Here is a 3,519-nt window from a genome sequence, read left to right as displayed (position 1 = left end):
GCTTAATTACTGTCTCTCTCTCTTGCACCTGCTGACCTGGTGGTAGGACCTTCTCTTGGAGATCACTCTCCCTGGTCGCTGGGGCCTCCGTGACTCCTAGCCCTGGTACAGTAGTCAGCGTTGGTTGGCCTGGGACTTGTAGTCCTCCAGGTATCCGGTGGTCCGTACTGGGTATAAAGGGTCCCTGTAGGCGCGGACCCGCTGTCCGGTGTATATTTTGGGGTGAGCCTGGTACACTCCTCTGCCCCCTCAACTCCTCTCTCCTTTCCTCCTTGCCGTCGGCCGCACTCAGGGCCCTCACTACGGCAGCAGCAGACGAGCTGCGTCTTCGCTGCTTTCAGCGTCAGCACGCTCTCAGACTAAACACTGCACTAACTGGGCTGCCTGGCTCCACCCTCCCTATATATATGTCCCTACGGGCACCCTCTTGTGGTCTGAGGTGGTAGGGTGGAGGAGTGTGAATATGTGAGGGCTCTTGTGGAGAAGTCCATCCATGCACCCTACTGGGTTCTGTGGCACCTGTGCGTAGCAGGGCACCACATATACAGTGTGTGTGTGTGGTGTGTACGGCGTACACAGTGTGTGTGTGGTGCCCATGGCGCACACAGTGTGTGTGTGTGTGTGGTGCGTACAGCGTATAGAGTGTGTGTGTATGTGGAGCATATGGCGTATACAGTGTGTGTGTGTATGGTGCATACGGCATATACAGAGTGTGTGTGTGGTGTATAGAACGTATACAGAGTGTGTGTGTGTGGTGCATACGGCATATACAGAGTGTGTGTGAGTGGTGCGTATGGTGTATACAGTGTGTGTGGTGCAGGAGACTTAATACATGGTATGCAAATGACAGAGTGTTAGCTCCTCCCAGTTGGCAAAAGAAATCTTGCGCCCCACAGCATCGTATTGATGGTTTTTGCTTGAAGCAGAAGAGAGCGAGCTGATCTGACCGCAATGGCCAAAAATGACCTCTTCCCAGAGCCCTCAGACTGCAACTTCCAGGATGCTTTGCGGTCATTTGGAACTCACCATGGTTTAAAAAGCTCTTCCTAGAAGCCAGAATTTCTTGGTCACCTGAGTTACTTTAACTTTGCGCAGTGGCAGTATCGTAGCACAGGATGCCTTGCGGCAGCGGGGGAAGGGCAGTGGTCATTTGGAACTCACCATGGCTTAAACAAGCTTTTCCTAGAACCTGGGATTTCTTGGTCACCTGAGTTACTTTAACTTTGCGCAGTGGCAGTATCGTAGCCCATGAGGTTTAACCGAGGTGTGATTATTGCTAATTGAAAACTTTTCCCAATACCCCGCCATGATGACTTGAAATACAGTCAGCATCTGCAATTTTATTTTACACACACTGTATACGTCGTACGCACGACACACTCACACACACTGTATACGCCGTACGCACCACCACACACACTCTGTATACGCCGTACACAACACACACACTATATACGCCGTACGCACCACACACACACTGTATACGCCGTACACACCACACACACACACTGTATACGCTATACACACCACACACACACTGTATACGCTGTACGCACCACACACACACACACACTGTATTTGCCGTACGCACCCCTCACGCACACTGTATTTGCCGTACGCACCACACACACAGTGTATATGCCATAAGCACCACATACGCACATACACTGTATACGACGTACGCACCACATACACACACACTTTATACGCCGTATGCACCACACACACACACTGTATACGCCGAACGCACCACACACACACATACACATACACTGTATACACCGTACGCACAACACACAAACTGTATACGCTGAACGCACCACACTCACACTGTATACGCCCTACGCACCACACACATACACTGTATATGTCGTACGCACTACACACACACACTGTATATGCCGTACGCACCACACACACACTGTATATGCCGTACGCACCACACACACACTGTATATGCCGTACGCACTACACGCACACACACTGTATAAGCCGTACGCACCACCACACACACACACATTCTGTATACGCCGTATGCACAACACACATACACTGTATATGTCGTACGCACCACACACACACGCACATCCTGTATACGCCGTATGCAACACACACACACACACACTGTATACGCCGTACTCACCACACACACATTGTATATGCCGAACGCACTACACACTCACACACACTGTATACGCTGTAGGCACAACATACACATACACACTGTATATGCCGTACACACCAAACTCAAACACTGTATACACCGTACGCACCACATACACACACTGTATACGCCGTACGCACCACACACACACACACTCTGTATACGCCGTACGCACCACACACACACTGTATACACCGTACGCACCACCACACACACACTCTGTATACACCGTACGCACCACACACACACTGTATACGCCGTATGCACCACACACACACACTGTATAAGCCGTACGCACCACAAACACACACACACTCTATACGCCGCACGCTCCACACACACTCACACTGTATACTCTGTACACACCACACACCCTCACACACTGTATATGCCTTATGCACCACACACACACTGTATACGCCATACGCACCACATACACACACACTGTATGCGCCGTATGCACCACACACACACACGCTCTCTGTATACGCCATACGCACCACACACACACACACACTGTATACGCCATACACACGACACACACACACAGTATACGCCGTACGCACGACACACACACAAACTGTATACGCCATTCGCACCACACACACACTGTATACGGCGTATGCACCCCCACACAAACACACACTCTACATACGCCGTACGCACCACCACACACACACACTTTGTATGCGCCGTACGCACCACACACACACTGTATACGCCATGTGCACCACCACACTGTGTGAGGAGCTGCCCACTTACTAAAGACTATGATACTTTTCCAGCAATGGACCACCATTTTTGTCAATATTATTATTGTGTTTTATTAGTGATTTACTTGTTATGTTTTATATAGTTCTGCTTAATTGTCAGTATGTGCACTAGATTCACTTGTAAAATGTCAAGCATTCCACTAATCTGTGTCTGAGGATATCTGTATCTCAGGAGTATCTAACCATTGTTCCAACAGCCAATAATCTCATTATATGTGTGTAGATTGTAGACACAGTGGAGCCCTCACCACAGGGGGTCTTGTTTTTAGCTAACAGTAAATGCTAAAGGGGGAGGGTGCTCATTTCTGACCTGGGAGGGGACTGATCCCAGTGAAAGAAAGGACAGACATGTTTTAGTCAGAGTTGTGTGGAAGGATTGAAGGAAGAGGATGGAGACCGTGGACTTGGAAGGATGGATTGATAAACATGTTACCATTATTGATTATGTCGTTTGGAATTAAACTTTCTTAAAAGGACTGCTGCTACTGGATACCTGTGCTTTCATCATTTTATCTGCTGTCTAGAGGATCATGGACTGTGCTACAGACTATACCGGCTGGAGATACGAAATCTGTGGGCCAA

The 3,519-nt window shown here is 49.1% G+C and overlaps 1 non-coding gene across 1 annotated transcript; it reads left to right on the top strand.

Annotated features, from left to right (window-relative positions):
• Positions 1-1,219: 1,219 nt before the first annotated feature.
• Positions 1,220-1,359, top strand: LOC141167897 (U4 spliceosomal RNA). The gene has a single exon (XR_012251681.1). It is a non-coding gene; the product is annotated as a U4 spliceosomal RNA (small nuclear RNA).
• Positions 1,360-3,519: the final 2,160 nt, after the last annotated feature.

This window comes from Phyllobates terribilis, unplaced genomic scaffold (genome assembly GCF_046119375.1).
Source record: "Phyllobates terribilis strain yellow unplaced genomic scaffold, ASM4611937v1 Scaffold_11__3_contigs__length_659146591, whole genome shotgun sequence".
Taxonomy (NCBI): Eukaryota; Metazoa; Chordata; class Amphibia; order Anura; family Dendrobatidae; genus Phyllobates; species Phyllobates terribilis.
The sequence above is the reverse complement of the archived record's forward strand: the minus strand, read 5'-3'. Positions and strand labels throughout refer to the sequence as shown.